The following is a 26,529-nucleotide window of genomic DNA, read 5'->3' as shown; positions in this document are numbered from 1 at the left end:
TACAGACTGTTATTACAGAGAAACCAAGGCAGAATGAGCGCAAAGCAGTTGCTTCCATTTCACATGTGACAACAGAGACTGGTGATGTGCTGATGTTCAGTTCTTACTCTATAGACAAACAGCCCAGGATCCCAGGCAGGGGACAGTGCTACCCATGACGGACAGGTCTCCTCATCTCAACTAACGCACTCAAGATAATAGCACCTAGCGGTGATCATCAGTCCTCTGCCAGGTGAGTTTGCCTTCTGTTATGTTTATAGCAGTCCTAACCATCGTCATAGGCTATCCTCAGGCAACCACCCATTTGGCCCATTAAGACATAGAGTATCTTTTCTGCCTTTTGCATAGTTCATAATGACCCTTCTACTACTACCCTTATTGGTAAATAGCACTAAAGAAAGAAGGTCTTTGTGTACCTTCTTTATTTTATACCAGAAATGACCATTAACTTCCTACAGCTGGTTGGGCAAGCCATCCTCCCCAAACTTGGGTGACTTAGGTTGCTGACTTGGTGTGCCCCTTGGCACCACAGACTTAACTCATGTAGCACATTGAAGCTACTGTTAATTTTCTCTACTGTATTGCTTATCTGCCACTCAAAGGAGAGGGAAAGGAAATGTTTTTCACTTGTTCCTAAGAAACCCTAACAGACCCAAGGTTGTGTAGTTGTAAGGAAGGTCTAAATTGGTTTGTAATTTTAACCTCTAATCTGCTTTGTAAGTGCTAAATAGTCTTAAATGTATTTTCTATATTCTGATTTTCTAATAAATGTTAAGGTGTCCACTGAATATACACTACACTAACATGCTCATATAATTGATTAGAATACATGGGTTCAGAAAACATAAGCAGGCAATTATAGTGATTTAATATGGCAGTATGCTTTGACACAAATTAATAGCTTTCCAATATTAATATCATGATTAAAACTTAATACCTTAATTATATACTGGCTTAGAATTTATAAGCATTCCATATCCATGATCATCGAGGTCTGTCCTCCTGTCCTCTATTTGGCTAGGTTGTCTGAGGTGAGGGCTGAAGCTGCAGATGACTGTGATGACAGTCACTGGCTCACAAAAGACCCCAAGCTCCAACTTTAAGCTCCCCGGCACTACATGCTAGCCACTGAGCTAAATGTCCACGAAGGGACTTCATCATAAAACGAACTGGAACACAGTGCCCTGCAGAGTTGAATTGTAGTCCACTTTCCCTTGGGAGACAGTACATCTTATCTAAGTATTGCAGATGTTTCTCAAATGACCTAATAAATATTAGAATATCATTGAGGTAAATGAGGTAAATATGTCATTGGAATCTTGCAGTCTCCTATAATTAAATGCAACATATCAGCTACCTTTTTTTTTCAAGCAAGCTAAACTTGTCTATGTTGAATCACCAGCACATTCTGATGCAGAAGGTAAGATCTGTTCATATTGGCTGTCAGAGGGAGGTGTGAAAAGGGGTTAGTAATTATCTAATTACCATGATATTTTAATTACTCCTGCATCCTATGTGCACAGATTGCACCATGGATTTCAAATGTAAGATATCAAATCAGACCAGAGCTCTAGCCACAGAAGAGTGTATAGCATTCTAGAAGCCTCCAGATACCCCTGTAGCATCTGATTTCCTTACGTATTCAGCATCTGGAGAACATAGCTATGGTATTTTTTTTTTTGATGGGCAGCGGTCCATATATGCATGTATACAAAGACAGTTATTTTCTGCCAATTGATCACTCTGCAGAATCAGCATACAACTAATTTGTCTATAGAAGGTCTTCAGCTGGGATGCTCAATTTCAGATAGATAGTAAGAAAAAGGGAAGGGACACACACACACACACACACACACACACATGTCTCAAGACATAAGCTGAAGAAATGATTGAAGAAGACATTCTGAAGTCACTTCCATAGACACTGGCATTAGTAAGCACATTCAAACTCAAATGCACACACTAACACAGTACACACATCATCATCATCATCATCATCTGAAAGTCTGTCTATCTATCTATCTATCTATCTATCTATCTATCTATCTATCTATCTAGCTATCTATCTATCTAGAGAGAATCAGAAAGAACTCATGCTCATTTATCTGCCACAAAAGCGGGACAGAAGTGGATGAGGGAACTAGAAGGATTAGAAACTTTCAAAGTCTAAAATGAAAAGAAAATATTGAGGCTGCTCAATGTACCTACTAGTAATAAGGACAGGAAGAAAGAGTAACACCACACATACACACAGACATATACACATAGATATACACGCACACACACACACACACACTCATACTGAATTTTAAAGTATGACTCTAGTTTTTTTTCTTTGAAAATAATAGTGCTTCGTGCAATGAAAATTTTATAGTTAATGTTTAAAATATAAGGACATAGTGATTAAAGCAAACTAGGTTAAGACCATTAAAGGAAAGGTGTGCAAATACTTTTCCTGTGATATATAAAGAAGACTTACCTTCATTTAAGTACAGTTTAATTCTCTAGCATGTTAATAAACCACCCCCCACAATATAGTCTCATGTGACACACAGATTTGAATGTTTGTCCATCTCTGGGACAGGATGGGACCTTATATACCTTTCCATAGTAAGATTTTTGTCAATATATTTAATATTATATATTTTCATAATAGTCCCACAATCTGAAAATGAGTTAGAAAGCATAGCTGTGTGGAGAACAATAACATTATCTGCTATTAACAGTTTTTAGTAATAAAATGTTTTATTCTGGTCTGAAGTGTGTTCTTATATGAGATCCATATGAGGAGATCATCAGCACCATGAACATCTTCTCACTATAATATGGATGCTTCGGGCTGGGTTAGAGTCCCTGTTTGCATAGATTCTTCAACATTGATTTGTTATTTATTTTTATTTTCCCTCTAGGAGACATATTAAAGAACTGTCGTAGTTACAGAGATAATAACGGATACAGTGGACTAAATTTCCTTTGAGTTCTGGTTGACCTGGCCTTCTTTACTTGTGTGTGTGTGTGTGTGTGTGTGTGTGTGTGTGTGTGTGTGTGTGTGTCTGGCAAAATTGTGATGAAGATCCGATTCTTCTGGAGTAAAAGTTAATAAGTAGGAAGACTCTTGTGGATGTTTCGTCCTGTTAGCACTCATGTATCTGGCTGTCAATAAGGTCTGAGCAGTCAGCCGTGTGTATATCATATGGAAGCACTTGATTTCTGATATAGGGCAAGAAAAGACTGCTCTAACGCATCTAATTTGTTATTAATGAACATCATGCTTACAGAAAGAACTTGGGTGAAAATGTATACCCAGGAAATGCACAGAGAGCGTGCTATAGGAAAGAGAAAGTAGGGAAAACAAAGACCACCACCACCACCGTGGCTGCACAGTCACCCCACTTTGCCAGACTCAAAGTACTCTTTTTTTTTTTTTATTAACTTGAGTATTTCTTATATACATTTCGAGTGTTATTCCCTTTCCCGGTTTCCGGGCAAACATCCCCCTCCCCCTCCCCTTCCTTATGGGTGTTCCCCTCCCCACCCTCCCCCCATTGCCGCCCTCCCCCCATAGTCTAGTTCACTGGGGGTTCAGTCTTAGCAGGACCCAGGGCTTCCCCTTCCACTGGTGCTCTTACTAGGATATTCATTGCTACCTATGAGGTCAGAGTCCAGGGTCAGTCCATGTATAGTCTTTAGGTAGTGGCTTAGTCCCTGGAAGCTCTCTTGACTTACATCTGATGCCCAAGATAAGCTTTAAAGTCCTAACTATTCTTCTCGAGTCCTAAAACATGCTGCAGCTACATATGGTGCCTAATGTCTTAGTTATTGTTTGTTGAAACTCGTCTCTTAAAATTAATGCACGGAGGATGCTGATAGTTGGAAACTCACTTGTTCTTCAAAACAAAGCAAAACAAAACAGAGCAAGCACAAAACAAACACAGAGAGGCAGCCCTTCAAGGAGGCGAGAGAGCAGACACTTCCTGTCAAGTCACAAACAACATTGTTAGACAGATTTATTCATTCTACAGCTGCGACTTGATAACCAGCTCTGTTTGGGATTTGTTTGTGAAATGTCACCCGATCCAAGATGTTTCAATTATGTCGCATTTCATCCAAAGCTGCTGATTATGAAATGAGTGATCAAGAGTTAAATCAGACAAAAGTCTAGAAAACATGTAAAAAGAGACTGCCACCTCGCAAGCAAAGCAAATGTGCAGCGTCTAGCTGATGGGTTTTGCTTATACCTAAACAAAAAATACCTCAGCCATCCAATTAGACAAGATGGATGAAGCAAAGAAGTGCAGGCCGACAGGAGCCGGATGTAGATCGCTCCTGAGAGACACAGCCAGAATACAGCAAATACAGAGGCGAATGCCAGCAGCAAACCACTGAATTGAGAATAGGACCCCCGTTGAAGGAATCAGAGAAAGGACTGGAAGAGCTTGAAGGGGCTCGAGACCCCATATGTACAACAATGCCAAGCAACCAGAGCTTCCAGGGACTAAGCCACTACCCAAAGACTATACATGGACTGACCCTAGACTCTGACCTCATAGGTAGCAATGAATATCCTAGTAAGATCACCAGTGGAAGGGGAAGCCCTGGGTCCTGCTAAGACTGAACCCCCCAGTGAACGTGATTGGGGGAGGGTGGCAATGGGGGGAGGATGGGGAGGGGAACACCCATAAAGAAAGGGAGGGGGAGGGATTAGGGGGATGTTTGCCTGGAAACCGGGAAAGGGAATAACACTATAACACTCGAAATGTATATAAGAAAAACTCAAGTTAAAAAAAAAAAGATGACTGCAGTTTCCGGTTATCACCTGGTCCTTCACGGTAGGAAGCCTACAGACCTCACCTTGAAGACTATATTTTCAGATAAAACCCAGCCCTGAGGACTTATCACATTCTCTGTGATCCTTAATTTATGTGTATTTAACCACCACCCCTCTGCTGTTCAGAAGTGTGTGGTTGATGTTGAAGATAGTATGGTGAGTCGCTCACCTTTTGTTTAAGAGATTTATTTCAAAATGTTTCGGCCTCAGTGACTCAAACACATTTCCGACTTTGCTTCACTCTAGGAGAATACATTGTACACGAGGAAGGTTTACATTGCGTCTAACTTGCACATAGACGTGTATTAAATATTAAAACAACTCTAGTATAGTGATCAAAACAGCGCATAGAAACAGAAAACAAACCAAATGGTGGGATTTCTTGGATAAGATTAAATGTTTGGAAAGCTTCACATAATTACAAAATCAAAGGAATATGAGTAGGCCTGACCTGATCACAGCAACGGAGAAATTTCTATTTCTTTTTGCTCAGTAGAAAACACTAATCGAGTAGTGTGGTTTGTTAGACATCTAAAAACACTTTAAATGTTAATTATAGACAATTTTTCTCTTATTTCCTAGTTCCGTTATGAAACTAAATATGGAAAAACAAATGTGGAAATGAGAAATGTTTCTTATTTCTTTATACAACCTAAAATGTTATTAGTATAATAAATTTCATTCTTATTTAACTATTCTGAACCACAAAAGGATTCACAACAAAAGCCTAGTTGACCTCAAATTTAAGAACTACCCGTACTTCTCAAATCATATATATGATCTGAAGCAATTAAATTTTGTGGTCTTAGAGCCAACAGAAAAAGTGTCAAATATAAGCTACATTGAGACTCTGTGAACAACAATCAATTTCAATGCAAGTTACAGGAAACAGAAAATCTACAGTAGAGAACCTAATGTATTTCATGAAAAAATAACTAGGCAGGCACTGTCCTGTACTACTTGGGTACCAGATCTGCACACGTTTCTGTGTACAGTGTAGGAACACATTACCTTCCCTACCCACCAACACAATGCAAACGACTGCTAACATGATTCTTGAATATCTCATTAATTTTGAAAAATTACTAAAATCAATTCTGGCTCTTGTTCTTCATTGAATACAGATAAAGTAACTTCAGAATCCATAGGCACTGGATACCATGCAACTTGCTCTGGTGGTGTGGTACAGTAACCTGGGCTTGAATTTTCTAGGCCCCAGTGCTTGCCAACTTGATGTTTTGATACTGTAATGCATCTCAGCTAACTTCCATTAGGCAGTGTCTTGTGAGGGTACTATCCCAAGGTTAAAGTGATTAAATAACGTTTATGGTTGATCAAATGTAAGCCCTTATTATACACAGTAGGCAAAAACCCATACATTTTAATTACTTTGTTATCGAACATCTATGTATTTACACTTCATTCTTCGATAGTCATATTGAATTTAGTGGACCTTTTACACGCACCTAAAATATTAGTCTTCAAAATATTTACCAAAAGCAAAAACTAAGCAAGACCAGGACAGCAATAAACAGCATTCGTAGACTCGCGAACTTTAAGTAATTTTTTATTTCATGCCTTTGTGTAGTTACTTTTCATTTTTTTCAATGCAACCAAATTAATTATCTGAGAGTTTGCCTTGAATTTCTCACTTTGCAACCATGCACAAAATAAAGAAAATTGATCAATTTTTGATCACAGTCACAGTGCATTAATTCAAAGTTCATTCTCAGTAGAATCGCCGCCTGCCATTATTCACTTTTGAGAGGCATTACTCAAATATGAGAAAAAAAAACATTCAATATTCTTAGAAAAAAAGGACCTTTAAAATAGTAGCTTTAAAAGTAATTGCGTGGTTAAGACAAAAATTTCTTTATAATATTCCTTCCTATGTGTTCGCAAAAATACCAAGGATGTCTTGTTGTTAACGTTAGAGTTTGGGCAAATGTAAATTGTTCTTTTGTAAGGAAAGAATCGGATGGCAAAAAAATCTCTTTAATAAAATCATCTCTTGGAAATCCACTTATTATCCAAATGGAAAGCTATTTAAAATCTAGCCATTAACCTCTAGCACTTATGTAAAAGCAGATTTATTAGAATACGAGTGAAATGCCATTTTAGTAATTTACACTATAAATATTTCAAAATAAAAATATAACCCTTCATTTATTACAAAGGGAAGGAATGTGTCAAAATTCACTCACATTTAATTTTAATGGCAAGATGTTCAGATAATTACATTTTATAGAAAGACCAAAATATGCAATTAAACCTAAATAGATTTAATACGCTTATGCCTTGCACTGGGTAAATTAAGCCACGGATCTCTTTTAAATAACTTACCTGTTAATTCTTACTTGCAGTGTCCAAAATCTACTTGTGTAATAAAATACCACCTTGCCAACTTTGCCCAGGACCTCAAAGTGATGATGTGGCAAGGCAAGAAGACTCCAGAACTCACTGTGATTGCGTTGGGATTGTTGGCATTTGAGTCTGCAAGTACTATTTCCATGGGCAGAGACTCTAAATCAAAATACCAGTGTACAGTTAATCTAAAGCACATTGAAACTGAAGCTTTCTGAGCTCGTTACAATGACGGCAGTATATAATTTTTATTCTTCTGACTATTTTATGGTCAGAGAACTATCTAATTTCTATTCATATAACTTATTTCCTCCAGAGTTCATTTGGTTTAGTTTTTGAATAACTCATGAACTTTGTCCTTAATATAAGTGAAAGCTATCAAACAGAAAAGCATATTCCCCCCCCCCCCGCCCCCAGTGTGAGAATTGTCTCCTGAGCAAAAATGTAGTAGTTAAACCTAGGGCATACACGTTCAAGGTGCACTCTTTGACTGTACACTCGTCACAGTATGAGAAACAACTAGGTTATCTCTGACTGTGTTTTTTATTATAAACTCATAATCTATGAATTTAAGAATGTGATAGGTGCTTTCTGTGATTGAAAGTTATTGGGCGCTTAAAATGTTACTAGGCAATTACATTTTTGATAGGCATTTGGCATGCCCAGGAAGCCTGGTAAAGTATATTTGTCTAGGGTGATGCCCTCCTACCTCTTCTTGGTCACCATCTTTGCTGCCTCCTTCACATAGGAAGCCCTGCACCTGGAATCTGCCAGTCTGAGGTACAAATCACCTGATAATATTTTTGAGAAGATAACCCCTATTAAGAGTTAAGTGAACCCGATCCCCATTTGAAGTGCATCAGCTATGTGTCCTGAGCACACACCACTCACACAGAGCTGAGCCCAGCATCATGGACGGCTTTGAGAAATTCACATGTTCTAGATAGGTATATCATGGTTTATCACACAGTGTGAGTCAGAGATTCAGAGATGGAATTGAGGATTGGAGGATTAACTTACCCTCCCATTGACTTGAAAAACAAACACAGGTGACAACCATCAGATACTGAAGGGAGATGTTCTCCTTGTCAGTTCTGGGAAAAGGCTTCTAAATAAAGAAAATAGCTGACAAGCAACAGCCTAAAATAACCTCAGATATTCATCGATTAAAAGTAAAAATATCCAAGTGGCTGCAGAAATGGTTCTTCAGTTAAGGGCACTTTCTGCTTCTGCAGAGGACCCAAGTGTCATCACTAACACCCATAGCAGGTGGCGAACAATCGCCTGCCATTCTAACTCCAGTGGTCCAAGACACTCTTCACACCCACACAGGAATCACCACACACACACACACACACACACACACACACACACACACACACACACACACACACACCACACTCCACACACATTGTCTCTCTCACACACATACACACACACTGACAAACACTGTCTCGCGCACACTCACTGACATAAAAACACGAACACATAACAATAAAATAAATGTTTTTTTCTTAATTTAAAAATCTTCAGAGTTTGATCTCTTCTAATGAAGCACTGCGGATATCAAAATGAGAGAGGGATTTTTTTTAAATGTTCTACATTCAAGATATAAATCTTTTTAAAATTCAGATTTTTTTTTTAATTGCATGGTATAGGATTTCCAGGGAAATTGTGTGGGAGGAAATGCAAAGTTACACTGGGGTAAACATAAAGGTCAAAGGAGCCAGAAATAAAAGTTTAAAGGGTGTATCATTAAACTTTAAATAGGCCTTTGTCTGCCTCAGCTAAATTACTACAATTCCTGATGCTGTTTGCTCCTCACAGCCATTGAAAGCATATGTGATTTAACAGCCCTCCTCAATAAACTGTCTTTAAAATACCTTCCGTGCATTACCTATCTGTAAATCTGCTTCCCATGCAGAATGTGGCAGCATTATGGAAATTTGTTAGTTCTGGGAAGATGGTGTGTACCACAGGCAAGTCCATCTGCACTCTGCAAGATTATACCAAACATTGGAAGCAATCTCTCACCATTCAGAACACTGCAAAAGCATAATTAAGATTAAGGGTTCACACTAACCTTTATTATGGATGGTGTGTTTTAGATTTGGAAGGGAGGTGAACAGAAGTTGAGTGCTAGGGTATCATACTAAGATGGCAACTTTTAAATACAGGAAGTTGGTTCGGTTTCATATGTTCGGATTGCACATATTTGTGAGATAAGCAGACAGCCATGTGCTCACTGAAGTGAATAGAGAATTTAACACCCAGAAGTTGAAACTATGCACGTATATTTCATTCTAAATTTGAAGCAAAGCAGAGGAATTCTGACAACAGACTATTTATCGCGTTCATTAGAATTTATGTCTAACCCGCTGTATTTATCTGATATGTGTTAAGTTTTACTAGTATCCAAACAAGTTTAAGTGAGATGGGTCATCAAGGAGATCCACAAAACTACACAAGAAATTTAAGAGCATGTGTAACCGTATCCGTACATTGAAGTAAGTTCTCTACGAAGCCAAGCACTGGAAAACCTGCTGGGATTTAAAATGTGAATCATTTTGGAAGCTTTGCCATGAATTAGAAATATCAGAGTCTTCCTGGCATTCACAAAACACATACTGGCTTGATTGATTTTTGTCACATTTTAGATTAATGCTGGTTCAAAACTGCACACAGACATTCCTTGGAACAATTAATGTTCTTTAGAATTCATCAATACAAAAAATAATTCTAAAAATATGAATTTAAAGTTTTCCTCAGAAATTTCAACAAGCTAAAGATTTTTCATGTACTATATAACTATATGACCATTATCAGTTCTTTTTTGTAAACTTGATGAATTACTTTGTACGTAACTAGTTATTTTTATATGTTTTAATTGTGATATTATAATATAATTACATCATTTCCCCTTTCCTTTTGCATCCTCCAAAATCTCCCAAATATCTCCCGTTTCTCTTTTAAAATACTGACCTCACTTTTTATTAGTTGTTTTTGCACACCTGAACACCCTTGCACTTGTAAATGCAGAAATGAAACATATTCAGCCTGTATAATACTACCTGTAGGTATATTTTCAAGGCTGACCATTTGGTACTGGAAAAACTAAATAATGTGCTCTTCTATGAAGAATATTTCTTCTCTAGGCATAATTCCTAACTACGATCTAAATATTTGTCCTAATATTCACAGATAAAGATAGTCTTTACCCTTCAAGGGAACTTCTTTTTTTGATAGATGGAGACCATGACAGAAAAAACACAACCAATAAAAATACAAAGTTATGGATTCTAGCCTAAGGGACCTACATGTAGTATAACTCCTTTACCTGAGACTCTTTGCCTCAGGTGGGATGAAGAATTATAAGAACCAGAGAGTCAGGGAGTTTGCTGTGAAGCTGTAGCTTGTTGGAATATCAGAAGCTACATCTGTAAGGTCTCACCTGCATGACTGCTCCAACGTGAGCTGGACAAGGAACCTACATGACTGCTCGAACGTGAGCTGGACAAGGAGAGTAAAATAGACATCAATGTGAAGAGATGAAAGTCCAAGAGGGCTCAGCCCTATACAAAGCACTATAGTTATTTAATTTTAAATAGCATTTTGTGAAACTAAAATAGAAGGAAGCAAATTTATAAAGCTTAGAAATGAAGCTCTTGGGCAGGAGAGGTGGCTCAGAGGTTAAGAGCACTGACTGCTCTCCCAGAGGTCCTGAGTTCATTTCCCAGCAACCGCATGGTGGCTCATAACCATCTGTAATGTGATCCAATGCCCTCTTCTGGTGTGTCTGAGGACAGCTACAGTGTACTCATATAAATATAATAATAAATCTTTTTAAAAAAGAAACAAAACTCTTATCTGACACATAATTCTTAGTTTAAGATTAGGATGAAACAAAATTATTAAGTTTTTCTATGCAGAATCACATCATATTATGTAAGGGTAAGGAAGAAAAATGCCAGTGAATGTTTAAAAGTAAAACATCAATTCTTGAAATACTCACCGAATTAAGTGGGCAACCATTCCATCCTTACTGTTCTGGTCAGTACCTAAGACAAATCCATGGCAGTGTGGCCTCTGAGAGAACACCAGGATGGTGTATGGCAGGGACCAAATATAAAGAAAAGACATGGCCATTCACAAACTACTCTGAGGTCTCGCAGTCTCTTGCAAAGAAGGTAGCCCAAGTTTGACTATCTTTATGACCACGGTAGAAATGTCCCATGAATACCATCAGTACAGACAAGCTCTAGCAGATCCACCAAAAGTTACAGTTGTACAAGATCATGAAAAATATGAGTTGGGCCTCTGAATTCAAATGAAAACCAAGGCAAAAGTTTTACAGAAAGCAAGAGAATCGTCTTCTTTTATTCCCTTTCCAGTGATTGATTCCATCTGCATCCATTTTTTCAAAACCATCTTTCTTTTTACTTTTACAATAAAATCATTTATACTGAGAATACAATGGGAAATTTGCCAACTTCAAAAGTCTTGAAGAATACATATATATTCTTCAATATATGTGTGTGTGTGTACATATGTATACATATATATATATATATTATATTTTAGGTGTTTAAACATTTTCTGCTCATAACATTTAAATGTCATTCCAACTAGCACAATGATATCTTAAACTGTTTGCTCTGAGTGAGGGGTGAATTTATTTTTTTGCTCATAAGCCCTTCAGTTTTTACTAAACATGGCTATGCTAACAAAACATTGAAATGTGAAAATAGAAGCTCAAACTCAGCACTCACAATTATCGAGGTGTACCAAACTCTCAGCATGAAATCCAGGTCTAAGCTACAACGTTTTCCTCAAGCTCTATATTTCATTAGTGAGGTTTCATCAGTGAAACAAAAGATGAAAGATGAACTCATCCCAAAACCAATTTCAGGGACAGTAGAGCAAAATGTTAGCTGTTCTTGCCTGATTCCAATCATTGAATCTAATATAAAAAGAAATTCAACTTGTAGGTAAATGTATGTAAATGCACTTCACTCTTCTCCAAAGTCCCCATGAGGATATAGTTTTTCTGAAGTAAAATAATTAAATCTACTATAGAATAAGGAAGAAAGTAGAAAGATGAATAGAATGTTCACTGCTTAAAAATATTATATCATCAGTTTTAAAACCAATGATATTAGTTCTATAAAGTATTGTGAAGTCCCTCCTCACAAGGCTCAGGGATCACCAAGGAAGAGGAGGCAGAAAGGTTGTTCACAGCCAGAGGTAATAGACATCTTCACTGAAACTGTATTTGTGTATGTTGCCCACAACAGACCTACAGTGTCTGTGACCACATGGATAAGACACACACAAAACCTAACTAACCAGAATCTCCGAATGAATGTGAGAGGGGACATCATGTTCCACTGCTGGTTGAGGAGCTGTTGGCAATGGGGGTTAGAGGAGGGATAGTTCGTTTTCAGGAATGAAGGTCCTGAGAAATTCATCAGGTGATGGTCTACACCATTGGTTCATTTGATGATCAACGCCCACGCATACATAGCCAGTAGTAAATGGACTCTAAGTTTTTAAAAAAAAATGCAGTAGAGAAGAAAAATGTAATTAGGGGGTAAGAAAGAAATTGGAGGACAGAGAACTGAGGTAGATTTGGCCAAAATATTACATGCATGTATGAAATTTTCAAACAGGAAAAATATTATCTTAATATACCTTAAGATTCAGTAGTGCTGATATATAGAAGAAGGAAATAAAAATCTAGAGTCAAATTTATGTTCTACTCTGAATGAGTCTTTGTGGTTAAAATGAGAACAGCTGTTTGCTTTGAAGTTAGCTTAACTAAGTAACAAAGAACGCCCAAGGGGGGAACATTTGAATCTCACGGAAAAGAGGAATTAGAATAGATTTAGAGATGAGTGGATAGATTTGGGCAAATAGATTTGGATGGAGGTAGGAAACTGGGTGGGGGTGAGTAGAGAGGGGAACAGGGGGATTCAGTAGGGGGTAAGGACAATGGAGAGAACTCAAATTAATGGGAGGACATCTCTGTAACAAGCTAGAAACCTAACACAGTGGGAACTCCCAGGAATCTGTAAGGATGACCCTAGCTAGGACTGCCAGCAATGTGAGATGCAGAACCTGAAACTGTCATTTCCTGTAACACCAACGACTTCCAATGAAAAGACTGGAATACAATCCCAGCCCCCAAACCTTCCACCAGCAATTTCTCTTACGTACAAGGAGTTTGGGGGTAAAGAAGGAACAGAAATTGAGGCAATGGCCAACGGATGACTGGCCCATCTTGAACCAAATGCCATGAGAGAGCCAAGTCCTGACACTATTAATGATATTCTGCTATACTTGCAGGCAGGAGCCTAGCATAACTGCCATCTGAGAGGCTTCCTCCAACAACGGATGGAAACAGGTACAGAGATCCACACTGGACAGAGCTTGGGGAATCCAGTGGAAGAGGAGGAAGAAAGCTTAAAGGAGCCAGAGAGGTTCAGGACTCCACGAACATACAGAATCCACTAACCTGGGCCCATAGGAACTCACAGAGCATGCATGGGATGGTCTGAGGCCTCTGCACAGATGTAACAGTTGTGCAGCTAGGTCTTCGAGCGAGACTCCTTAACAGCAGGAACAGGTGCTGGCTGACTCTGTTGCCTACATTTGGATCCCTTTCCCCTAACTGACCTGCCTTGTCTAGCCATAATAGAAGACACTCCTAGTCCTACTGCAACTTGATATGCCAAGGACGTTGGAAATTCATGGAAGTCATGCCCTTTTCTGAGGAAAAAAGGAGGACTGGAGGGTTGGGGTGAGGAGGGAGGGACTGGAGGGAGAGAAGGGAAGGGAAGCTGAGATCTGGATATAGAATAAATAAATAAATTAGTAAATAAAAAATATTTTATTCTTAAAGTTAATAAGTTTATTTGGGTGATCTATTTACACATTACATATTAAATACTTTATAAATATTTAAAATTTCCCAGAGTTCTTATTTCAGTTTATAAATTCTACGTTATTTATGCTACAATACAATAAAAGCTTTCATTTTGTTTTTAAAAATTCCCCCAAATAAAACAAAATATTAGCTTAAAAGGCAGTAAAGTGCAAAGGTGCACAGGACCTGTTGCAGACCCAGGCAGGCTGAGTTTGAGGCTTCGGTTTCTGTGAGCTTATGTGAGGCCTGCTTAGTTGCTTTGATGGGCCATGCTCTCCTAGTGTCCTCCACCTCCTCTGACCCTTGGAGACCTGATCTCTTTGGAAGAGAAAATGGAGGGGAGAGGATCTGTGTAGAAGAGGGGCGTGGAGAAGCTGGGAGGAGTCTACTTTCAATAAAAAATCCCAGCGAAATGCAATCCATGAGGTAATATTTTCCTGATTCAGTTGATTCTTAACAGCGACAACAACAACGACGATGACAACAACAACAGCAGCAGCAAGGCATCTTTTAGAATGGTAAAATGTCAGTAAAGAGACCTTTAAAGTGTTTAGTATCTTAATAGCTGCAATTTCTAAACTAACACTTTATATTTGATTACGTATTTGGGGATAGGAAATTTAGCCACAATATTTAGTAAAACTAGTGTTATTAGTTTACTGGAATTAGAGAAGGAAAAGTCTTAAAGATGGTGAGTAATTTTGATCAAGAGCTCAAGAAAAATCCCTGGGTAACTCTAAACATGTATTTATGGCGTGCACACAGTTATTGTGATAGTGGCATACCCAAACAGCTTATGTAACCTTAAATCAAAATAATAGGGAATTTATTATTATCAGAATCATCACCATTTTTTGTATTGTAGAAGAGAGAGGCATAAGTCTGAGAAGTTACAAAGCTCACTCGATTTCTTTTTTATGTTTTATGGGATTAGTCAGTCAATTTATTAATAAGTGAAGGAAAAGCATTATGCTTTGAGTCTATTCCTTATATACTAATTTTATTTCATTGTATTATTTTTGTAGCTGTAGACTGCTCTGGTTTAGGCTTCAATGTAGACTCCAACTGGCATCAGACTCACTGGAATCCTCCAGCTTCAGCGTCCAAAGCACTAGGATTACAGACGCGAGCAAGCACATTCCACTCCTTGAGATTTTTTTAAATTTCAAGAAAGAGGAAGGCTCTATTTTAATTACCAAAAAAGTATGAGAAACATTTCCATTTATGTGATAAATGTATAGGTATTTAAGAGGTGTGCAGGGGTATGACTTAGCTGTACCAAATAAATCTCAGGCAAGCTATCCGTGGACGGTATGTGGCCAACATTTTTTATTCAAATGCATAACAAGATCTATTTGATTAAAATGTCTTAGACATGACTGTGCCTTTTGGGTCTCAGTATATTTGGCTATCATTTTCTAAAAACACCTTCCTAACTCTTGGACACGTAGAATAATTAAAGCAAAAATATGAAAATTTCAGGGCCCTCAGACAAATGGTGTCATTAATAATTTATCTGGTCTCCCTCTTCTGACCTATTTTAAATGTGAGTTGGATTGGAGCCATGTGACAGAAGTCCAGATACTCTTGGATGTATCCAAGGAAAATAAAAATTCATAGTATTACTCACGAATAGAAGAAAATGAACTTTATTACAAGTGTTTAGTCACAGATGTAAGCCTTTGTTACGTGCTGAGTATCACCGAGTCACCACAAACCGGAGAATGACCTGTACCAGTGCACCCCATGCTTGATCTTACAGTTGCAGCGAAGCAAAGCTGCCATTCACGAACCTTTGCTGTTTATCCACTGACTCAGTTGTTCACTGGTTCTCATGGCAGAGGTCTGAATCATGCTCCTCCTACTGATCCTCAAATGGGCACCTCATCAGTACGATTATGACAGAAAAATAAACTTTTCCCACTAATATCTGCTCTTACGTTTTTATCCCTCCTCTAGGGGTGCTGTGCCAGTAGATTTCCAGCTGTCGTGCCCTGTACTGGGGCAGCTGCTGTAGTTGCTGTCCTGGCACACACCTACTTTCTACTTCCAGATCAGAGCGGCACACCGCAGACCCTTCCCTGAATCATTATTTTGAGAGCATCTTTGCTCTGTGCAGGAAGGATGTGCTCTAGTTTTCCGCTGAATGACAAAACCTCCCGCTAGTACTCAAAGAGCATTCCACTCATCTCAGAACTTTCTTCCCACTGCTCTCGGCGGCCCGACCCACAGAATGTCTCCTCAGCTCAGGAGAGCATGGCATTTAACGCAAGAGCTTTGTGCCCTGCCTTTCTGTCTGGTTACAGTAGATTCCAGAACATCTTCCTGTGTGGACGTTAGACGCTCACGGCCATACTTCACAGAGAAGTGCTAAGCTAACCCTCCTGCTGGAGGATGCTCTTCTCCCACAACTTCGTATTACGACAAAGGGTGTTGTGCATCTCCCCATGGCAGTGAGCATCCACTACACTGAAGTGCATCCTTACGCACCCTGTTAAAAGATCAGATAATCCAATAAACAGTTAATATACCTTTTTATGTTTTTTTCTGTAGAGGCAATCTACAGATAAAATTTGGGGCACTTCAATATATAACATCCATTTGTAAATCATATGTGTTCCATATAATAACAAAATACTATTATGAAGAAAGCATTGTTCCTAATGTACACATAGAGGAAACTTGGAAAATAATTAGAAATGGATAGAAATAAAACTTTTAATAATTTTTTTCATTGTGATAAAGTCACCTGAATTTTGAGACCATTGTCATTAGTGATATAAAATTTATAAAACTTTCAAGGTCTCAATCAAGTTATAAGCTATATACAAACATTTTGTACAAAATACATAAAACGCAGTTTGAAAAATGCAAAATAGAGTTCTGATTTCATTTCTTGATTTCCCTACTAGCCTTAAAACAGTAGGTCTTATACATAACTGTTATTTCATGAATATTCATTCAAATGAGTAAAAATTAGGGGTTTACTTAAATGTTTTCCCAAAGGCTGTTTAGTCATGTTGGTTAGACATTCTAGTAGTTTCCCCCTAGTTGGTGTGTACTTTTATATCCTTCTCTGAATTTTGTAAGACTTGTATGAGAGAAGTTATGTAAGACAGCATCATTTCTCAGTTGGTTCCTGCAGGTCAAGCACCTGTGCTCCAGGACCTACTCTTGGCACTCATGAGAGAATAGTGAACTCTAATTTCTATTCTTAGGTTTATCTCTCTGTAGGAAAAAATGTGGCAGAAAAGGAAACATAAACTTTGAGGCAAAACTTCAAATTATTTGAAAACTTCAGGGAAGGAGTGGATCACCAACAAATTAAGTGTAGAAAAAAAAACACTTAGGGGAACAAAGTAATTGAGCTGCCTCGTGAAAAACAGGGGAGAGGGGGAGGAAGAAGAGGGAGAGGGAGAGAGAGAGGGAGAGAGAGGGGGAGAGAGAGGGGGGAGAGAGAGAGAGGAGAGAGAGAAAGAGAGACAGGCAGAGAGAAAGACAGAGACAGAGACAGAGAGGGGGAGAGAAAGAGAAAGAAGAGAGAGAGCACTTGGATAAGTACAGTGGAATTAAGGAAATGGGGACAGTTTCAATGGGAAGCTAATACAGTAAGTAATACAACAAGGTTTAGTGAGCAAGAGAAGGCAACATGAATTTCTTGCAAGAGCTTCAGAGTCAGATAGATTGGGCTCCAATACTAGTTTCTATAAGTATGATGACTTCGGAAAAGTTCTCTACATGCAAAAGGTTGATTAGAATCTTTTTAACATTTGTGTGTGCAATCAACCTCAGCTTAAAATGATAACCCGATAAAAGTAGGAATATAAACTATAACACTGTGTAATATTGCTTGTGGTAAAAGGCCACTAGCCAAAAGTTTTAGAAGGACTATAAACAAATTAATAATACATGTCTAGAAAGCCATATTTTGAGATTCCTGTATCTTAGTAACTGATGTAACCCTGGAAACTCTTCATATAAATAAAAGATATTTTTTCCTGGGGATCAGGAAGTTTCTCACTCAGAGGTATGTCCAATATAAATAATATTTCTTTGTGACGATCCTGAGTCCTCAGATAGAGTAATATCTTTTGGACCAAAAAATGGACAGGGTCATGGACTCCATTGAGCAGAGAACCTGAGTACTGAAGCCCATGATCCCTATCCTATGTTTCCATTCTCTTAGAATCAGATAGCATATGGTAGATTTCTTTAGTCTAGACATGTGGCTCCTGATGGCCGCTGTGACCTGTTAAATAGGGATAATGGGTAACGCTGGCTTACTTTAAGGATTATGTAGATAGATACTTTTCACAGTACTCTAGTGGAGCATGAATATCAAACAGTCGTGGAACTTTTAACATTCACCTTACTATTCACATGAATAAACCCTAGCATTAAGAGGTGGGTGCCTTACTTGGTTGAAATTGCTTAAGGGTATCAGAGTGAAGATATGAGCCTCTTTTGGTATCCTAATTAAGGTCTATGTTGTGTGCTATTTTTGATGCACTTGAGACAGCCCATTTTCTTTCTTTTCTTTCTTTTTTCTTTTTTCTTAGATATTTTTCTTTTTTTTTTTTTTTTTTTTTTTTTTTTTTTTTTTTTTTTTTTTCCACGTGGAGAGGTTTAATGAGAGAAGAAGAGGAGAGGAGAGGAAAGGCCGGCCATGAGCACGTGGAGGGAAGAGGTGGAGGTAGAGAGAAAGGACAGGGAAGAGAGGAAGAGCAGGGAAGAGAAGAGAACAAAGAGAGATATTTTTCTTTACTTACATTTCAAATGTTATTCCATTTCCTGGTTTCCTGTCCATAAGCCCCTTTCCCCTCGCCATACCGGTATTTCCTCCATCCATCTCCCTTACTGCCCTCCATATTCCCCTACCCTGGGGGGACGGTCCAACCTTGGCAAGACCAAGGGCTTCCTCTTCCACTGGTGCCCCAACAAGGCTATTCTCTGTACATATGCAGAGAATATGGAGCCCTGGGTCAGTCCATGTATAGTCTTTGTGTAGTGGTTTAGTCCCTGGAAGCTCTGGTTGGTTGACATTGTTGTTCTTATGGGGTTGCAAACTTCTTCAACTCTTTCAATCCTTCCTCTAATTCTCCCCAAGGGGGTCCTGTTCCCAGTTCAGTGGTTTGCTGCTAGCATTGACCTCTGTATTGGACATGCTCTGGATGTGTCTCTCAGGAGAGATCTATATCCGGTCTCCGCATGCATTTTTTAGCTTCATTAATCTTATCTAGTTTTGGTGGCTGTACATATATATGGGCCACATGTGGGGAGGCTCTGAATGGCTGGTCCTTCAGTTGCTGCTCTAAACTTTGCTTCCATATCCCTTTCTATGGATACTTTTCCCCCTTTTAAGAAGGAGTGGGAGCATCTGCATTTTGGTCATCCTTCTTCTTGAGCTTCCTGTGGTCTGTGGATTTCATCTTGGGTAATTCGAACTTTTGGGCTAATATCTACTTATCAGTGAGTGCATACCAAGTGTATTTCTCTGTGATTGGGTTATGTCACTCAGGATGATATTTTCTAGTTCATTCCATTTTAGACAGCCTGTTTTCATTTATGTAATCTATGGCATACAATGCACAGAGGTAACTAAAAGCTTTAATTATTCTTGCTGGCAAACTTTAAATTGACATCAAAGTGAGAAGCTGGTAAGATTGTCATCTACTCTACACTCTCTTCATCCCATACCTTCCAGATTAACAGTCCATTAATCCATGCAGATAGCATCCAAACCCCCACTTCATAACTCTACTGGTGGTAGAGTTTCTCTCACCACCAGTCACACCCACCATGACTAATGGAGATGCGTTAGTGCGCTACCACATCTCACCATCAGCGTGAACAGAGCTAACTTACTCATCCTTCTGATCCAGTAGCTCTTAACTTCTTTACACAGAAAATGACAGAGCTGCGATTACCTTCACAAGCATCTAAACAACTAAATCATAACCACCTAGTTATTTTATGAATGAAAAGTTGAATTCAATCTGGTTTGTTCAGATGCCAGCAGACATGTTCCTGTGAATAGAGCATCTAATGTGGCTGGTGAAGTCTTTTAGACCATTGGCGTATTTTAATAATATGCCTACAAAGAAATTGCCACGGAAAACATGTTCATATTTGGGATGAAAATGTATGGAAGTGAAGGTTTCTTTACAACTTTGAAAAACTGTATCAACATCTATGTGTGTACCTTACTCTTGTATTGAAGGCTGTGAGAAGTGTTTGGCTGTACTGCATCTCAGAAGGTGCAGGGATAATTAGACATTGTTAGAGAAGGTTTTTAGGAGGAAATTATAATTTCCCTGAATGATATATGAAGTAGGAGCAGCTAGAAAACAATGGCTGGGAAAGGGAGAAAGTGTAGGTGGAGGAGAGGGAGAGGGAAGAGGGGGATAATGTATTATGTAATAGCTTTGGGTACTGCAAAGCCAGACACATATGAACAAAGGGCAAAGGTCAGTGTCAAGTGAGAATCGGAGAGGAGGAATAGCCACCTTGTGAGCGAGTGACTTGAACACTGAGAAATGACTTTTTCTTTTATAGATACATCTGTTTTGTCTTTATGGGGGTGGGAGACTGGAGGTTGACATCGAATATCTTCCTCAGCTGCTTTCCACCTCACTTATCAAGACAGGGTCTGTCAATTGAAACCACAGCTTAGCAACTCCGTTATAGCTTGCTCAAAAGAACCCACACTACATCCAGAGACCTGTGATTGTATGTGAATCCCTACCTGGCATTTATATAGGTGGTAGAGAGCCAAACTTAGGACTTCAAATTAGCATGGCTAGCACTTTATTGACCGAGGCATCTCCTCAGCACAAACACATCCCCAAACAAATATGTTTTACACACATTGTAATGTTCCTGCTTTAAGAAAATATTTCTGAGATTAATTTCTTTGTGCCTGATATACAATGGAAACAGTGTCATGTGTTTATGAAGATCTGAATGTAGGAAATAAACTAATTCAAAACTGTAACCTTTATTAATAAATCTCTCTTTAATCTTCGTTATACTTATCTTCAAAGCTCATCAACTTATCCGCCATCGATCCAATGTTCTTATTAATCTGCTGAATTTTATCATTGGCCATATTTATAGGCTCTTCATAAGTTCATAATTTTCTATAGCGTTCATTATTACAGTTAAAACATTTTAAAGTTGAGAAGTTAGAGCATTTAAGCTTTATTGATCTCATCTGCCCTTGCGGGTTATTTATGGTCCCACTTTCCCCCTCGTCATTCTTCCCACCTGGTAAAACTGCGGCAGCTCCTAGGATTCACTTCACCCTTTTAGGCGGCGTTAATCCACTCAGCTTTCTTTCCTTTTTATCCCTTTCTCGCCCTTACGAATTAAAATTAACACCCAATGCACCCTGTATTCTTCTTTTATTCTCTTTCTCCATTTCCATAATGTGTTCATTTTATGATCCTGCTCGTTGGTGGATCCCCATGCCACAGCCTTTGTGAAGCTGCATTTCCACCAGTGTCTGACTTAACGTGAGACAGAGACCGTGTTCTAGGTTTTTTCTCTGCCCAGGAATTCCAGTTGTACTGTACTTCCCTGTTCTCTGACTTAGATTTTGATGATCTCATTTCTATATTTATTTATGTGTATGTCCTCGGAAGGCTAACTGTAAATGTTTGAGTAAGATAGTGGGTGTACCAGTTGGAGACATTATTATGCTAGGAAAATACATGTGCCATTCTGGATCTTGCATTTATAATGTTTGTATCCTACTCATAAATTTCTAGGCAATTTAAACTCCACATGGAATCTCTTGGCTTCTGGATCTATAGTCACTCTCTGTCTTTTTTCTTTTTCTTTTTGTAGTTTCTGAGCTTAAGTCTGTAATACAGGTTTGCCTGAAGTTGTGCGTCTACAAAGACTGTTAAGACCCTCTTACATTTTTATTGTACTAATGAAAAAGCGCTATAATAGTCATCGTAACCTAGCTGCTGTAACAGGAGTACCCACAACTGCAATGTTCTAGTAGGAGAGCACCAAGACATACTCAGTGAAATGTGCACATTGGAGGCATAAACTTCCTCCAAGAAGTTCGTTCAGAATCTGGGATTGTGTCAACTTAAGTTTTCAACATGTGATTTTCAAGGGCAGATGGAGTTTTAGATTCAGTTTTGCTCATTGGAGGGAGAAGCAGCACACTGAATATATCCTATAAGTCTGATTGAAGCATTTCTCATACTACTACTTATGCTAAATAGGAATGTTTAGGAAGGCAAAAGTTATTTATCTGGAAAGCAACATTACTACATAATGCCACATACATAAATGTATTTAAACTATATAACAGGATTTGGTTGATAGACATAAAGACGAGTGGATAAAACAAGCTGCTGGATTTGGAAGGGCTGACATATTGTTTTCATGTCTGACTCCCTGCCATGAACTTCAGTAGGTAGCCCTGTAAGATTATTATAGAAATGCCAAACATGAAGTCTTCAGAACCATGGTTTGTGAAAAAGGCTAGATGACCTTAGCATGGAAACTGTGGGGAACCCTGCGTAGATTCCAAATAATGGAGAGGAAATTATAATGTATGAAGGTGTCAAGAACTTGGGGTCTTGGACTTTATTTTTTTTTTTAAAGATTTATTTATTTATTATATATAAGTACACTGTAGCTGTCTTCAGATACACCAGAAGAGGGCATTGGATCTCTTTTACAGATGGTTGTGAGCCACCATGTGGTTGCTGGGAATTGAACTCATGACCTCTGGAAGAGCAGTCGGGTGCTCTTAACCTCTGAGCCATCTCTCCAGCCCCGGGTCTTGGACTTTAAAATGAATGCTTGATCGTCCTTGTTGTCAGGTTGATCCAAAAGCAGAGGTTTAGATAAAAGTTTTTTGTTGTTTTTTTTATAACAGTTTAAACCAGACATCAAATCATTAATTACACATTCCTCCTCTCTATCTTATAGTATTAATTTTGTTGGAATGGATGATGTAAGCTGTGTGAAGTGCTTTGGGCACTGCAGAATAAAGCTTTAGGCATTTAATCTTGAGATGATTATGGCCATAAGTTTCCTACTGGGCCCAGTTCAAATATGAATTTTGACATTATATTATACTTGAAAAATAATATCTTAGGGTTTCTGTGTTGAAACACTGACCAAAAGCAACTTTGGGATGAAATGGCTTATTTCACTCACACTTCCACATACCTGTTCATTGTCTAAAGCAGTGAGGACAAGAACTCAAACAGCACAGGAATCTAGACACAGGAGTTGATGCAGAGGTCAAAGAGGTATGCTGCTTAATTGCTTATTCTCCAAGATTTTCTCAGCTTGTCTTCTATGAGATCCCAGGGTGGTCAGCCTATAGATGGCACTACCCACAATGGGCCTCCCACATCAACCACCAATCAAGAAAATGCCCCACGCTTGGCTATAGCCAATTTGTGGAGGCATTTTCTCAACTGAGGCTCCCTCTTCTCTGATCACTAACTTGTGTCAAGTTGATATAAAACTAGCCAGCACAGATTATGTAGTCACAGGAATCTATACCTAAAAGTATTGGAATTTTTTACATTATTTTACTAATGAGCTCACTGAGTCTGACTGTTTTTGTCTAGTGAGTGTGTTGTACATATGTATGTGTTTGTAGGTATCCATATGTGTTTGTGGTTATGTGTATATGTATGTGGGTGCGCAATTATATGAAGAAGCCAAAACTTAATGTTGGATGTCTTCCTTCGGTTCTCTCCATATTATATTTTGAGTCAAGTTCTCTCACTGAGTCTGGAGGTCTCAGATTGAGCAATTCGGGGATTCCCCATCTTCCCTCACACCCAGCACATACACTGCAGTCACACACCTACATGACAAGCTTCTATGTCGGTCCTAGAGATTCAAACTCATGTTTGAGCAGCAAGCACTTTACAAATGGAACAATCTCCCTGCTTCTGACAGTTTTTACTCAGTATTGGGGGTTAATTATTATTGAGTCAATCTATTGGGTACAGAAGGGGTTGGTGCTCTTGTGATAATAAAGGCACAGTTCATATATCCTGAGGTTCAGTATGCAACAAGTTCTCCAAAGTGGGGTGCAAAGAAAAATTACCTGTAAGAGTGCCAGAGCTAGGGAATAACCTTTGAAATGTAAATGCATAAAATATCCGATAAAAACACCTAGGCACATGTTTACAACACTACAAGTGCTACAGAGGCAAAGCTAGGCAGACCCAGCTAGCCTAGTCTATGTGCCAAGCTCCATGTCAGTGGCAGACCTGGCCTCAAAAAATAAACTAAAATATGAAGTAGGTAGTACTGAAGAAGGATGTCGAAGGGTGGCCTCTAGCCTCTACCTACACCCATGCACACATGTGCATAGAAATCCATGTTAAAAATTAAGTAAGTCAATAAAGTAGACGGTGCAATAGAAAAAAGAGTGCCAGGGCAAATATAGAATATATATTATAACTACACATACACACACACACACACACACACACACACACACACACACACATACAACACACACCAGGCAACTGTTATTGGTCAAACAAAATTGATGGTCCTCACAAAAATTATTTGTGCTAAAAAATAGTTGTCTTGGGGCTGGGGATTTAGCTCAGTGGTAGAGCGCTTACCTAGGAAGCGCAAGGCCCTGGGTTCGGTCCCCAGCTCCGAAAAAAAGAACCAAAAAAAAAAATAGTTGTCTTATTTAATAGGAAACCTTTTATAATGGAAGCATTTAAAATAGGTTAAGCATAGTCTCTTCAAAATCAGGATACAAAGACTCTAAGGGGTTTATGAGTACAGCTAATTATCCAAAATCTGCCTCTAGTTTCCTGCAAAGAATTTACCCCTTGTGTTTTCTATTATAATTAAATTAATGTCCTCACTTCCAAGACTTCAGAGATAATACGCTAGCCATTGACCACGGTTTTTAGTTACAATTTAAGAGCTGTATTTTTATGTATGGTCGGTGACAAAGTGCTCACGGACAGCTTGGACAGCACATGATAGAACATTGCACCATTGCAGGAGGCTTTTTGGAAAAGTGATAACTGTTTGTAACATTTGAAGTCAATTCGACTTATATTATTTCATTTTAGTTTTTAAAATAATATCTATTATTCAGATAGTATCAACTATTCAGAATATCAGTTTAAAAAGGTAGATAACTGCTAAAGTCTGTACTTGTACAGATTTCATAGCAAGAGTATAAATGACAAAGTTATTATTAAGTAATGGAATAATTCTTGTGACTACATAACCTTTTAAATATTGGCTTCATCGATAAGGAACGGCTCCAGCGGGCATGTTTCTATGCTGGTGCAGCTGACGGCTTCTGATTTAATTTCTAGACTAAGATTAAAGTTTGTCATTAACTATTGGATGTAAGAAGCAGAATTTTCTACTCTGTCTGTTAAATCAATTCCGTTAACCCAATTTACAGATGAAAAGCTACAAATTCATAGTTAGCACCAGGAGCAGTGACACACACCTGCAATCCTTGCATCGGGGAGCCTGAGCTGGAAGATGGCCATGCATTCTCAGGCTAGACTGGGAATGAGATCCTGTGCCAAAAAACAAAACTAACCAAACAAACGAGAAACGGTACCTACCATGCCAACCTTCTGTGTTAGCTTTTTTTTTTTTTTTTGGTTCTTTTTTTTGGAGCTGGGGACCGAACCCAGGGCCTTGCGCTTCCTAGGCAAGCACTCTACCACTGAGCTAAATCCCCAGCCCCTGTGTTAGCTTTTAAACGTATTACCTTCATTATATCGAAAACTCGACTGACCACGTTTCATTTTGAAGTAAGCTTTGCTTTCACATATCCTAAAATTTCAGCATAGTGAACTGTGAACTCAGAGATGACCTAACAGCTGCCTATTAATTCAACAAATTGTGGTGCTTTCTTTTGGCTCCTGGCCATCACTCCCCCAGCACCCATGTTTTGGCTTTATGAAACTGTGACAGTATTTGTAAAAATACCCAACCCAATAAAACCCACTCTCAAGGTGAAAATTATACCTATGGACCAACGAATTATTCATTTTTTTTATAAAAATGTGCGTGATGGTTTTCATTGCAAAATTAAATCTACAATCTAGTCATCCCACATTGTTTTCTCAAACAATGAATGACAGTAAGAAAACACGCTACCCTTAATAACTATGTAAAGTGGATTCTATTAACCAGAGTCTCTAAGTTATTACTGAACCCGATGAATACATATGAATTGATAGAACAGTGTATTATTGGCTAAAATTTATTGAATACAGTTAATAAAAATAGGCGCAGGCTCTCCTGGAAAGTCAAAGACAAGACTCCTAGTTCAACCTCCTGATGAAGGTTAATTCAGTTTACTCATGTTTCCTATACAGATGCTGAACAAGAAACAACGGGAGTGGGAGGCGGCTTTGGTCCT

At 38.5% G+C, this 26,529-nt stretch overlaps 1 protein-coding gene and 1 long non-coding RNA gene across 3 annotated transcripts in view; both read right to left on the bottom strand.

The window, feature by feature from the left end:
- Zfpm2 (zinc finger protein, multitype 2) overlaps nucleotides 1-26,529 on the bottom strand; it is a 431,825-nt gene that overhangs the window by 80,584 nt on the left and 324,712 nt on the right.
- LOC148004774 (uncharacterized) lies at nucleotides 18,867-25,396 on the bottom strand. Its single transcript, XR_015624767.1, has 2 exons — nucleotides 22,930-25,396; nucleotides 18,867-22,722 (listed from the first exon to the last, which is right to left on the bottom strand). It is a non-coding gene; the product is annotated as an uncharacterized LOC148004774 (long non-coding RNA).

The sequence above is a fragment of the Rattus norvegicus genome, chromosome 7 (assembly GCF_021556685.1).
Source record: "Rattus norvegicus strain SHRSP/BbbUtx chromosome 7, alternate assembly SHRSP_T2T, whole genome shotgun sequence".
NCBI lineage: Eukaryota > Metazoa > Chordata > Mammalia > Rodentia > Muridae > Rattus > Rattus norvegicus.
Note: the sequence above shows the minus strand (reverse complement) of the source record. Positions and strands in the feature narration are given on the sequence as shown.